We start from the raw sequence: 14,290 nt of genomic DNA, 5'->3' as shown, positions 1-14,290 counted from the left end.
GAATACGTAGGAGCAAGGTCAATCCTTGTCGGACCCAAAAAACTAAAAAAATGTATTTTGTTTATTTAGAATTTTATTTTATGGGATAGTTAAACATTTTTTGAAAACCACATCATATTCGTGTATTTAGTTAAAGGTATTGCCTTAGGGCAGGCGTTGTAGGGTGCTAACACCTTCCCTACGCGTAACCGACTCCCGAACCCAGAATCTGGTTTTCGCGGACCGTGTCTTATCATTTTATGGTTTTTCCGTAGTTTTCCATAATAAACTATGGTGGCGACTCCAAAATCTCTTTTCAAAACTTGTTTTTTTTTGGATCGTCGTCCCGTCGCGATTCCGGTTGCGACAATCATCAATGTGGATGATGGAATGATAGTGCTTCAAGACTGAGGATAAAAGGTGGTCTTTAATGTCTTCAAAGTGGAGCATCATATTTAAGAGAAGGAGGCTAGTCATAAAGCTGCATGTAAAGATGCACCCTTGACTAGTTCTAAAGCTACAAATTCGGTCATCAAAGGTAAAAATTGTTTCTTGTCACAAGTTAGGGAAGAAAAAAAAGATGGCAAAGGAAGGAAGGTTCACGATGACTTGATGGAGGCACAATTCAGACTTGGCGCACCTGTAAGATTCAAGAACAAGTTGTGGATTGTGAAAGATTTCAAAGAGAATGAAGTGATTGACATTGAGGCTCCATATTCAAGAAGAGTCAAAAAGGTGGATCAGAAGCAGTTAATGAGTTGGTGTGATGAAAGAAAGATAATCACCAACATTGAAGATGGAACTTGATCTTTAGTGGGTCAAGCTAATGACGTTAAAAGAGCACTTACAGGGAGGCATCCCAATGATTTGAGAACATTAATTTCTTTGATTTTGTTATTTTGGATATGTAATTTTATAAACTTTGGGACATTGATTTATGTTGTTTTGAGACCTTATGGTATAGCATCTACTGATGAATGCTAAGAGATTGAGTATCTACTGAAGGATATTATGCTATCAGACACTTACTGATTAGTGTTGATGAAAAGGGTATACACCTACTGATGGGTGTTGGTAAGAAAGATTTGCACCTACTGAAGGGTGCTAGAGGATTTTGGGTCAGGCTCTTGATGTTAAACAAGCGCTACTTGGGAGGCAACCCAGTTGATTGACTTTATTTTGTTGTTTGTGTTGATTTTGTTCTAGTTGCATGTTAGGGATTGAATGTTTGAGTAATGTGAGAAACTAAATGCATTAGGGTAGTGAGATGCATTGGTAAAGGACACCTAAGGCGAGCTAGGAAGAAGAAGAGTTGGTGCCGCAAATGCCGCTCATCGGTAATTATCGCTGAGCGTGACCGCTGCAGATTGGGTGGACTGTTTTGTTTTAATTAGGCTCAGCGGGATTTGGCCCATTAGGTCTTTTTCATACCCTAGGGCGCGTTTTGGTAGGCACTTTCAGATCTCACTCCTCCCACACACTCTCAAGAACTCTCCCAAGTGTTCTCTTCATTTTTCCTTTCTCCCCCCTTCATAAAAACCTCTCTTCCATTCACTTTTGCATCAAGTTTCCATCCAAGTTTGGGGTTTGGTGAGAGCATTGTTGTTGGGGGTTGATTTCTTCACATTCCTAGAGCATTTTTCACTCATTTAGCATCTTCACCCAAGTAAGTATAAGCATTTTACATTCTAGGGTTTTTGAAAGCATGAATTGGTATGAACATGGTTGTCTAAGCATGATTCTTGAGAGATTTTGATTCTTATGCATGATTAGATGAATCAATTACTGTTTGGACTGATTAAATTGCTTGATTTGGGTATGGAATTAGGAAGATTGCATTTGGGTGGAGATTAGAACATTTTTAGGGCAGTTTGCAAAATCTACAGAATCGCCGCTCAATGAAAATTTCCCCTAAGCGCGATTCTGGCATAATGGTGTTTTGGGTCTTTTTGCTTGCTGGTTTTACTGCACACGTTGCGTTGAGGGGCTCTGTTTGCCCTCAACAGTGATAGGAATGGTTTTAGGGTGTTGTTTGTGGTTTACTAATGCTTAATGATGTTTCTTGTGGTTTTGTGAATTGTGTTTGATGTAGGGATGGCCTCCTCATCGGGCAAGAGGATCAAGAATTTGGGATCAAAGAGGAAGGATAAGGAACCAGACCGATCCTATTCCAACAAGTTTCTTTCCCACAAGCATGAGTGTCATTTCAATGTTGTCCAAGATAGGAGACTATTAATGGAAAGGAAGGCTGGACTGATACCTGATTTCATAGGGCCAGGCACCTGCAGAGCCTCATGAGGCTGAGCCATTTCAGATGAGGGACATGTATATGTCTCTTATGGATGTGCGGATACAGTCCCTTCACAAAGGGCAGGTGGCCACAACTGAGATGATTATTGGGATGTATGATACACCCCCAAGACATAGGTGGACCATGGATGAGTTTAATAATGTGGTAGCGTGGCCAAAGGAGCAAGCCCAGGGTAGTGGAGCTGGAGCAGCTGAAGCTTCAGCTATGGATGATGATGATGATGATGAGGATGCTTTTGAAGATGTTGAGGATGATGAAGAGGAGGAAGATTCAGATAACAACATGGGATGAGATAGCATCTACTGATGGATGATATCATGACTAGAGTAGGATTTTTTCTATCTTTTGTTTTGTACTGTTGAACTCATTTGCTTCTGTGTTTAGAATAGGGTGTGATGTACTCAGTGAAACTTTATCTGCTTATGCATGATGAGTATTGCCTAATGATGCTTAGATATTGATTGATGTTGAGATTGTGCACTATATACTGATATGTAGGTGGTTGTTCACAAGCTATGTGAACAAATGCATGATGTTGTGATTGTGATTATGATGCTAAGTAGAATGTGTATGTGAAATGATTGGATGAGCTTATGTGTGAGGTTTTGAACTCCAGAGTTTTTGTGATTGAGTGTTATTACATTGAAAGCATGAATGACTTTGCCCAGATTTCTATGATTGAATCACTTGCTTATATGTGTCATATGATCAAGGTTATTTGTTGGTAACCCTTTATTAGCCAAATGTATGATTTTAGCCCAATAAAAGAGAGCACAATGTGTTCTATCCTTTGAACCCTTAGCCTTGAACATGATAGAAAAACCTTTTTGAAAAGCTTTACCTTGAGTTGAGTTGAAGATATCTTGTGGTATTGATAAATGTTCAAGTTTAGGGTTGTTGGGAAGTATAGAAAGGGGAAATAAATAGCATTGAGCTAAGCATGTGAAAAGCAAAATAAAAAGGAAAGAAAAGAAAGAAAAAGAAAGGCTCAATGCAAAAGAAAGTTGGGAAGAAGGAAGAATGGTTGTGTTTAGATGATTGACTTAACTCAAGGATTTTGTGATCCAAAAAAACCAATTTTCTTGTTCGCCCAGCCACATTATAAGCCATAGAAAAGTCCTTGTGATGATACTTGCTTGTGAATGTCTTTGATTGTGGTTAAATGAAAGGCAAAGTTAATTCGTGTGACATTGTGATAGTAGAGTGAATGAGTGACCTCTTATACACTTGTGTGTTTGAGTGAAACACTTTATCTGGTGAGGAAAGATTCCATGAGCACATGATTATATCTATGCTTAGTTAATTGATCATTCATGATATTAGCATTTGTTGGATACTATGTGATTATGTGAACACCAAAGCATGTGTGCATCTTGACTAAATTCTCTGTGATGAGCTAATTTGAGTAATTACTTGTCTTGAAAGAAAGAATTTTGAATGTGGTGAACCATTGTATGGATTGGTGGAAGACTGAGTTACATCTTGTTTGCTTGAGGACAAGCAAAGTTCTAAGTTTGGGGTTGTGATAACAGTTGAAAAACTGTTATTTTTATACTTAATTTTGACCTTAAAGACAACCTTTATGACTTAGAAACTATCTTGGAATCATGCTTTTGCTTATGTTTTGGAAATAAGAGAGTTGGATGGGTTTTATGCTTGGTTTTCCTTGTTTTGCAGGAATTGAGATGAATTAGATGAAAGAAGTTGAAGTAGTAAGGAGCTGGACTGAAGAAAAGAAGTGAAAGTGTTTAACAGAAGAGTCGCAGTCACCGTTGAGCGCAATTCTACCGTTGAGCGGCATTCTGAAGTCCCGCAGTCACCGCTGAGGGCCAAAACTACAGTTGAGCATCAATTCTGAAGACCCACACTTACCGCTGAGCGGTAAAAGTGTCGTTGAGCGCCATTAATTTGGGCTTGGTCCAATTCTCTGTAATCTTTAGGAAACTATATAAGGTTTTAGCCGAATTAGGGTTAGTATCTTTGGACAGAAAGAGGTAAAATTACACTTTCTTCACCCCTTGGAGGAGGATTTTGGATGCTCAAGCTCTATTCTTCAACTTCTAGGGTTCTATCTTTTATTCTTTCATTGTTTTTCATCTAGTTTCAGCATGTCTATGGTGAACTAAATTTTCATTGTTGTTGGGGAACCGATGTAATCCTTTGAAACTCTCATGTATTGAATTGGTTCTATATTCTATATGTTTTCTTTCATTAATTGTTAGGGTTTTTCTTTTATACTCTATGTATGCTTTGTTTAACTCATTCAATTGCATGATCATTGATGTTATTTGTATGGACACATATAAGTACATCTAGAACTGAGGAAATTCTCCCAAGAGCAATATTACCTAGACATAGGGATAGGAGGATTGGTTGCCTTTAAGCTTCTGTGCGAATGTAATGCATGAATAATTGTTAGGGAGACAAGACATTGTAAACTAGTGATTAGGAGTAGGCTTTCTTCACTGAGACATCGGGTTTAAGGTAAATTAGAAAGTGACATTAACATTAATGAAGAAAGATGAATTCTTGAATACATGAGAGTGGATAGGATGAATCGGAAACCCCAACAACATAATCATTCATATTTTACATCAATCACTTTTGCTTCTTTCGATCCAATTGATCAACACATGCATTCATATTTATTTTTTAGTATTTGCATCTAAACCTACAAGATTTTGTTTACAAGTCAAATTTAATCAACAAACCACATAATTGTTTAGGTTGTGAGTCCTTTGGGAAACGATACTTGGTCTTACCATTTTATTATTACTTGATACGATTTGGTACACTTGTCGAGTGTTAACAGCCATACCTTTAGCCACTTCCAATAACATCAAACAAATTTGTGCCAAGCAGTAGAATCAAATAAAACCAGCTGAAACATATTTGAAAATTTAAAACCAGATTTGAATTTCTTGAGCAGATTTGAAACCAGAATCAGTTTCTAGTGCTTTTGCTTATATCACCAAGGCTAGAACATGTTCTCATTGCCTTAATTTGTTGATTTACAGCTTTTCCATCACTCTAAACTCAAGCAACACCGAAAAACACAGCAGAACAGATTAATACTGGAACAAACATAATTAAAACTGCATCAGAATTGCACATGACTTATGATAAACTTGAAATTGAAAGATAAGGCTGAAAATGACTCAAGCAAAGAAGATTCACTGTTTAAAATGAAATATTCACTGTTTAAAATGAAAAATAAACATGATTACACAATGGAAACACAACAATAGTGACTGGAAATAACAAAATAGATATAAAAGAAATTCAAAATAGAAGCTGGAAATCTGAAAAAGAAAGCATAACAAAATGAAAAAATGAAATAAAAAATGGAGGAAATAGCTTAGCTCCTTGTGCATGGATGACCTAAGCTCTGATACCACTTGATGGAACCCTCTCCTAGCATTAAGCACGCAAGAAGAAGCTCCAAAATAGATGCACAACGAAATGAAAAAGGGTGCAGTGAAATGGATGCATAGAAGGTGTTTGATGAGAGTTTAGATGAAGGTATGGTGTGTGTATGATGCCTCCAAGCTTAGAAGGCCTTCCTACTAAGGAAGGAAGCTAGAGGAGAGTAGATGAATTTGAAATTCAGAGATGACTAAGGGATATAAGAGGTTGAGTAAGCAATTCTGCAACATTTCATTACATCCAAAAGTGAAAATTACAAAGGAGACACCCTTGAGCTGGGAAGTCCATTTGGTGCACCTGCACTGGAGCCGCCCCTGTCTGAGGGCGCTTGAGTGGCCTTGGTGTTGATTCCTTGAAGAGTGTTTTTCCCAAATCTGATTGGTTGGTCATGGTTCTTGCTTTTATTGTATCCTACAAACAAAACAACCATATAGTATTAAAAGAGGAATCCTTCTAAGACATAGAGAAAGAAAATCAAGAAAGAGCCTTTAAAAGTTCTTCTTCAACTTCCCTTTCCTAGCCTTAGCATGAGTTAGTACTCCTTTGGATGGCTTGCCTAATTAGGTTTCCATCATCACCCATCATAACCTATTTGACTAAAGAAAAACACTTGTAAATCAGTCCAAACCACTTCCTCTCAACATTAGAACCAATTTGACACCACCAAACATCTCAACAACAGCATTCATGACAAGAATCAATTCCAAATAGAATTAACAAGGTACCCAACATCATTCAACCAATAACCATCATTCCAATACATTAAATACTTAATAACCATCATTTTTAACACAATCGACAACATGCATCAATTTCATATACTACCAAATATAATTTCATACTTAATAATTCAATTATAAGATAATATTAGCTTCCCTTACCTTTTTAGAAGACAAAATTATCCTAGAAGACCTTATACCGCTTTTACAGCTCGAAGAGCTCTATCTGCATGCTATTTCAGAAACTGATTGGATAGAGTTGAAGATCTTACCACGAGGATCATACAGGTTGTCTCCGATCTTCAAACAAGTGAATAGGGTGCAATAACCCTTAGAGAGAAGGTAAAGACTCTAGAAAAGTAGTTTTTAGAGAGATAGTATGTTTTAAAATAATGAAAATCGTTTATAACAAATCCATTTATATTAAAACTTTTTAATATTAAAACAATGGAGTCTCTATTTTTAAATACTATCACTTCTAAAATATTATTTTCTAAAGCTTTATAATCTACATAAATATAATTATAAATATGACCATAGTTATGCCCATAAATAAGTTAAAATTATATTTCCTAATAATAATAAAATAAATAGTCATAATAATAATAATAATATCTCAATAAAAGTAAACAATATCAGCCTAAATATATTATTAGAAAAAAATACACTACTAATATAAAATGATTTTTATTAGCATTGAATTATAAGTTGCCATATAACTTTTGTTATAATATTATCGTAAACCTCATATTAACAAGGATTTATAGTTAAATGATAGTATAAAGTTACTTCATACCTTCAGTACATAATCAATAGTTAAACTCATAATATTATGTTACAGAGAACAAATACTCATTATTTTATTAATTAAAAAATGTAATTTAAAAGACATATGATATTTGATCGACTTAGAGCTACCTAAGAAATATATCAAATATAATTTAATAAGCTTAATCGTCTCAACACTTCCTTTAAACTTGATGACTCATCAGCACCCTTAATTTCCACATTAGCTAATGTAAATCCTCATCTCTTTTGTTTATCTTCACTATTAAAATAATTATTGAGTAATTAATATACTAATAAGAAGTTCTAATATCTAGAATACATGTGGTGGAGCTGTAATAAAAAAATACTGTTTATCTGAAAATGCCATCCACTATATGGTGCAATAAATTCCAAAAAAACATGCACAATGTGCTTTATGTCAAACCGGCCTGCCCTAATGTAACTACAATAATTCTATTTATATACATTATCTTTCTTACATTATTTTAGAATAGGAAAACAACAAAAGATATTTTAAAAAGAAGAAAATAAAACACGGTATTTGATTTGTTCTCTGTACAAAAATATTAACTGATTTTGTGCTAGTGAGAAAACTTAACCCACTACTTGTAGTGATACTTCTCTTATTTTTTTCACAAAATAATTTTCTATTAAACTACGTGCAAGTAAAATATATTATTAACAAAAAGATACATGTCAACACATTTATTTTGTTTATTTTTAAAATACAAAAATAAAAAAATTATGATGATGAAATAACAAAGTCCACTTAATTATTTGTCAGCTCTTAAAGGTATTGTAAAGTGAAAATGACCACCAAACCTAGTGTATAATGAACCATGGTTAAAGAATAATTCATCTCCAACTTTCATGGGGAAATCTGCTTACTCAATTCAAGTCAAGAACTTTATCATGTTTTCCAAACCCATTAATTATAATCTGCTTAGTCATCCTTCTTGTTACCATCATCATCAAAAGAGAAGAAAAAAAAGCTTTTTCCAGAAAAAGGTAGAAATGAAGCAATTTTTCAGTGGGTGGCCAATCCCTTCATTCATCACCACTGTTACACTGATTAAACTTCCTACCCTCATCCTTTTTGCTGCCAATTTTGAGGATCCTATTTTGTGGGGGTCTTACTACTCATACACTCCCCTGGATTCAACAAAAACTATTTAATTTTACTGAAATGAAAACATTTTTCCATTTTAATATGACCATACTTTTAATTTTAAGAAAAATATAGACCCAATTTTGAGTTTTTAATGAAATATCATTTTTTTTCTCAAATAAACACAATGAAATATCAGTTTAAGCAGTATCAATTTTGGGACAGAAATATAATTTAATCTAATTTATTTATTTTTATTTCTGTTTTTATAATCCGTTTAAATATATTTTTTTCTTCAATTTTGTGAGATACTTTAATAATAAAATGGTGACAGAATTTGAAATCTTAAAACAGAAAATACTTCAGATATTTATTACAAAAAGTTTTATTTCAATAAATTCGAAGTAAAAAACAATTTCATATAAAAAAGGAATTATATATTTTTTGTTAACTTTCCTTCATCATATTTATTTGAGATTTTATCGTACGTAAACCTAAAAGCATTTTTAGAACAATAACATTCAATATAAGAATGATTAAAACCTACTTATTTCAGTCTTTAAACCAACCTCTCATGACCTAATTTTTACGAACAAACAACCTTATATTAATCTATTTCATTGATAATCAACGTTAAAGAAGATGTATGTTCAAGTATCTGTGAGGAGGTCATATATTTAGAGATGGCATCTGAAGTGAAAGGTTTCAGAATTAAAAAGAAGAAAAGGGTATGCGAAATGGACAAAGAAAATGGCATAAAGAATAAAAAAATGTTGTCCAAGTGGAAATGATGAAATTGTTTGTCTGTGATGCAGTTGGATGATTTGTTTGTATGTGCACATATATTGCTGGCTAAATGGATCATGTGAGGAAAAGAGACAAGGGCTCTTTGTACGATAATGTTTGAGATGAGAATTTGATTTACATTACAAGCACTTGTTCTGTTTGGTAACTGGAAGCTAGCCCGTGAACCTCAATGTCACTCCCAACTCTCATGTCAAGTAACAGATTAAGGAGGGCGTGGCAAGTCCTTTCTGGACTCTACTTAGTTAAACATCATCTGTCACTTCCCACAAACTGGCCCCACACACACCTCACAACACATCATGCATAATATAGGATTCTTCTACACCTAATACTATATTATGTTTTTCTTTTTCTTTTCGGTAAACACCAACTTTTTCATCTTTTAACATCAAAATCATAATCATAGTTTAGTTACTTATAAAGATGTTACAATTATGATTTAAACAATTCCTTTAGTAAAATTTCATATTTATGTTTCAATTTTTTCCATCCCATTAAATTATAAATATTTAATACTTTTAATATATGAGTTGTTGATTTAAAAAATTTGACATGCTTTAATAATATCAGAATTCATGATTTTTCATTATTATTAAAGGTATGAGTGACATGAAAAAAGAAAGGAAAACTTATAACTCATAAATATTGAATCTTTAATTTTGTATCATATCATTACCTTTTATTTAAATATTTCATATTTTAAAAGTGATATGTTTGTTTAAGTATATATATCTCTGAAAAAATTTCCTTAAAAAGAAATTTCTAGTAATTTGTACTATAAAAATAAAAGTTTGTTTGAAAGATTCTTTTATAGAAATTTTTTGAAGGAAAAGAAATTACGAGAATCTAATAGAAAATTCTAGTAATTTGTACTATAAAAATAAAAGTTTGTTTGAAAGATTCTTTTATAGAAATTTTTTGAAGGAAAAGAAATTACGAGAATCTAATAGAAAATTCTAGTTATTTGTACTATAAAAATAAAAGTTTGTTTGAAAGATTCTTTTATAGAAATATTTTGAAGGAAAAAAAAATTACGAGAATCTAATAGAAAATTCTAGTAATTTGTACTATAAAAATAAAAGTTTGTTTGAAAGATTCTTTTTTAGAAATTTTTTGAAGGAAAAAAAAAATACGAGAATCTAATAGAAAATAGCCTTTAAAAAATTAAACATATATTTATTTATATTTTTAAAATAATTTATGATTTTTTTCTACAAATTGTAAAGTTTAAGAACGGTTTTTATTATTAAGATATATGGTAGGATTTATAACTGTTACACTTTCTACATATTATTAAATTTGAATTAACGCTATTATAGGATTAAAGTAAGTTAACATTAATTTATGATGAATTTATTGTAAATTTGTATTGTTATTTTAAGATTAGCCATGCACTATTAAAGTTAGAGTAGTGGAGTAATAATCGTGATTTTTCATATTATTCAGTCGGATTATGAAAGATGAATTTTGTATTATTCATTTTAAATATTTACTAATTCTTTTTTGGAAAAAATATGTTAACTAATTCAAATATTTTAGATTAAAGTTTACCACAACATTCAATTAATTTTAAAAGAAGACAACAAATTTTGGAAAAAAAGTCTTATAAATAGAAGGAAGAGTTTATTTTATGGTAATAAAATAATAGTGATGGCTTCGTAATTTAGCTTCCTATTGGAGCAATGCAAAATATACAGTAATAATTCATTTTGTATGGCTGACTTTGAATGTGATAAGAAATTGGAGCTGTTTTTCAGATGCAGGCTGGCTAGTAGCTAGCATCTAGCTTGCTATAGAGTCATAATGGTGTGTATGCATGCAACCGTCATTCATTCATGTTATGTGTTGTGTTTTTTATGCACAGAAACATGATGATCATAATAATAATAATCATAATAATAATAATAATAATAATAATAATAATAATAATAATAATAATAATAATAATAATAATAATAGTATCTAAAACTTCTTTTATTGGTAGCGTATCTCTCCTGAGTTTGCTGTGTGGTTCAGGATCTGTGCATGCTCCCAAAGTGGCCTAACTATTTAAATTCTAAACATATTTTATATGTTCAAACCATATCTCTTAATACTGTGTTAATTATTCCATCGTAGATTGTTTATATAAAGTTTCTTTGACTTATTTTTAACAATATTTGATTTCTTTTAGACCAATATCTTGTCCAATATGTGACATCCCAAATATATACATCATGCATATATAATAAAGACGTCATCATGCATAATACAGGAAAGCAGTCAAGAGTAATTAAGGATTACAGCCATCCTCAGAATAGTGCGGAAATTGACAATACGATTATTGGAATCTCCCATGGAAATCACGGAAAATTTAAAACTTAAAATACACACAAATGTAATTAAACGAGTTCACGAAATAAGAATTAGTAATGCTAGGTTGCAGCACTGCCGTCTCCATCAAGAGCTGCTCCCAAGGTATCCTCCCCGCCATCTGCTTCCATCCAAGTGGATGATCATCGCCAAATAACATATCCAAATTGGCACACAACACAAACAATGCAAGGGTGAGCTAGAGATAAAAAGCATGTTATACATAAAGCACAATTAATTCATGTTATCATACTTAGATTCATATAAAATAACAATTAGGGCATACTCATTAAATCATCATTCACCCACTCATACGACATACAAAAGTCATCCAAACATGATAAACTGACATCACAAGACTTGTTACTTTATACCCCGACTTGTTACTTTATATACCGACTCGTCCGGACTAGAATGATTACCGAGCTATGGTGGGTCTTGCACTCGTGGTGGTTTTATGGAACTTGAGCACTACCGCTCTGGCACTACCGCCTGGTGAAACTTTGGGGCACTCCCGCCCGGCCACAATCACGAGGTTAATCCGTTATCACTCACCTTGGGTCATGTGGAAGCACCCAAGACTAGGACCTCCTGCTACTCCTCACCACATGGTTCAATCCTCTCTACATGAGAAGAAAGACCATTGGAGCTTCAGGATGACCCCCAAAACTGAGCTACCATGTAATCATTCTATACAACCCCAAAACACCACCATGTATCCTCTCCTTGAGGATCATGGAATTACGTCCATGAATCATATTGTTACTCTGAAACTTAACCACAATTATGAATAATCAGATACCGCCATATTAACACAACAAATCCGACATATTTCATACATTCACATATTTCATGTCATAGATAATATTCCAAACATTGGTACATAATTCAATCCAAAAGCAAAGGAACTTAAAATTCAACATATTTGTAAAATACTATTTGGACAAGTACTATTCACTGCATACTATTGGACGAACGCTCACTCAATGTTTTAAGGACGAACGCTCACTTCTATATCCAGGACGAACGCTCAAATCACTGTGTTAAGGACGAACGCTCACTTCAATATTTAGAACGAACGCTCACTCGACGAACGCTCAATGGCCGAACGCTCACTGAACGAACGCTCAACTATTTGGACGAACGCTCAACTATTTGAACGAACGCTCAACATGTATCTAAGGACGAACGCTCTAGGACGAACGCTCACTGGACGAACGCTCGCTGGACGAACGCTCACTTGGACGAAGGCTCACTGGAACGAACGCTCGCTGGGAAGGACGAACGCTCTAGGACGAACGCTCACTGGACGAACGCTCGCTGGACGAACGCTCACTTGGACGAAGGCTCACTGGAACGAACGCTCGCTGGGAAGGACGAACGCTCACTCAGTGGGAGGACGAACGCTCGACAAACACTGTTTGGACGAGTGTCCCATACTAAGACGAACGAACGCGAAATACCAAATGGACGAACACTAATCACCTTGGACGAACGCTCAACACAACACTTCTTTGGACGAAAGCTCAGGCCGAGGACGAACGCTACACTCAGAATTTAAATAATACCGAACGCTCACAAACTAAGGCCGAACACTCACAAAATAAGGCCGAACGCTCAAGATCAATTACTTAGGCCGAACGCTCGACTACCGAACACCAAATTCAATACTGGACGAGCGCTCAAAGATCAAACCTTGACAAGACCGAACGCTTACTATTTATACATACAGAAACAAAATCTACTAAGACCGAATGCTAATATCACTAAAACTCAACAAGAACGAATGCTAACGAACTCCTAACAGTATGAGACCGAACGCGCAACTTGGACGAACGTTCAATATCTGGACGAACGTTCTTAGGCATTTGGACGAACGCTTAGCAGGCCGATTGGACGAACGCTCAGCAGGCCTCTTCCTTGGATGAACGTCCAATTCTTACAAATTGGACGAACGCTAACTGAAAACCATAAATGGACAAACGTTCCTAGCTATTGTGGACGAACGTCCAATTTGAAACCAAATTGGACGAACGCTCGATAATTTGGACGAACGTCCAATTTGAAGCCAAATTGGACGAACGCGCCTGCAGAATTTCAGAATTTGCAGAAACCCAGAAACGAAACCAGAACCCAAATATTCATCCCATTCTTCCCAGATTTGCATCAAATACAACATATATCATCAATTAAACAAAAGATCTAGCTCCCCTTACCTCTTGAAGACTTCTTTGAATTTATCTCCAAAGGGTTTGATCTCCTTCCAACTTCAAAAGTTCTCCACTTCTCCTCTTTCCGAGAACTTGCAGCCACTCTTCCACTCCTCCAGATGCAGCACCAAAGCCTCCTTGCACTTCAGCAGCTCTCCACCTCACGTTCTCTCAGTTTTGCAGGAATGATTTCCACCCCAAGCGCAGAACCCATACTCCCTTTTTATCTCCCACAAGCCTCCCATTTTTCCTTTCTATGGGGAAGCAACGTTGGCTGTCTCCTTGTGGCCAACGTTCCTTCCTTCCCCCCTTTGTTTTGTCTTTTTTTTTTTTTTTTTTAAAGTACGATTCCTTACATTCTCCCCAACAACAAAAATTTTCGTCCTCGAAAATTGCGTTTATTGAAATAAGTGGGGGTATGTTTCTCTCATCTCATCCTCCAATTCCCATGTGGAGTCGCCTATTCTACCATTCCAGATGACCTTGACGAGTTTGACAGTTCTCCCTCTAAGTTGTTTATTTTGGCTCTCTTCAATCCTCACAGGTTGTACTTCTACCGACATATCCTCTCTGACTTGCACATTTTCCG

This window comes from Vigna angularis, chromosome 9, assembly GCF_016808095.1.
Source record: "Vigna angularis cultivar LongXiaoDou No.4 chromosome 9, ASM1680809v1, whole genome shotgun sequence".
Classification (NCBI taxonomy): Eukaryota; Viridiplantae; Streptophyta; class Magnoliopsida; order Fabales; family Fabaceae; genus Vigna; species Vigna angularis.
Note: the sequence above shows the minus strand (reverse complement) of the source record.